Below are 929 nucleotides of genomic sequence, written 5' to 3' on the forward strand. Positions count from 1 at the left end.
TAGATTTATTATGAATACTCTGTCTAAACAACCTATCAAAAATTTTACATTATTTGGTGTTTTTCTGCTTTGTTGTTGGTGGGATGACTTCAGGAAAATGTCACTTTAGGAACCTAGAGGATTTTGAAGGCTGCCCTGGGGTAGCTACAAGCCTTGATGTAGTGTACTTTTCAAAGAGTCCTTGTCTAGCTCAATAAGGAACATCAATCTGGTGTTATTTCTTCCCAGCTTTTTTGTGCACGTGATAGGATTTGAGAGCACAACTGTCCATGAGATGGTGAAATGTTTTATATAATATTTCTTTTATTAGTTTCTCATCATGGAATAGTAATATAGGTAATTGTCAGCCAAGTTTACATTTCCCATCTTCTTGTTATAATCCAGAGCAACTATAAGCTTTTCGTTGTTGCTTATTTTGTCTCAGCAGTCTCCATCCTGTCATCATTTGTGGTACTGACAAAGGTCACATCCTTTTCATCCTTCCATTTGAGGATCATTTGCTTTCTTCTGAAAGTTGCTATTGTCTCTCTTTTCTTGAGATTTGCAGCTCTCATCTTCTCCAGCACACCCCTGTTATTGAGATGTAATGTCCTTATATATTCAGTTTTTATCTGTCAAAGCTTGTCTAGTCTAAGCTGATATATCAGTTATCTAGATATAATGTGTATCCGTTGTCTAGAAGTGGGTCGAAGAGTTCCAAAACAATCCTTGATGTAATAGGTTTATCTTGGTATATGTCATCATCTTTAGTTGTAGCTCCAGTATAAATGAGTAAGTTCCATACACAGCCTGAAGTATTTTCACACAGTTAATACATTATTATTCCAAATTGCTTTTGTTTGGAAGGAATTGAGACTGTCCAGCCAAGAAGTGTTTCAGCCACAGAAATGTTCCCCTGTGGTATATAGAAAGACTGAAATTTTTTCCTG

The sequence above is a fragment of the Limulus polyphemus genome, unplaced genomic scaffold, assembly GCF_000517525.1.
Source record: "Limulus polyphemus unplaced genomic scaffold, Limulus_polyphemus-2.1.2 Scaffold71, whole genome shotgun sequence".
NCBI lineage: Eukaryota > Metazoa > Arthropoda > Merostomata > Xiphosura > Limulidae > Limulus > Limulus polyphemus.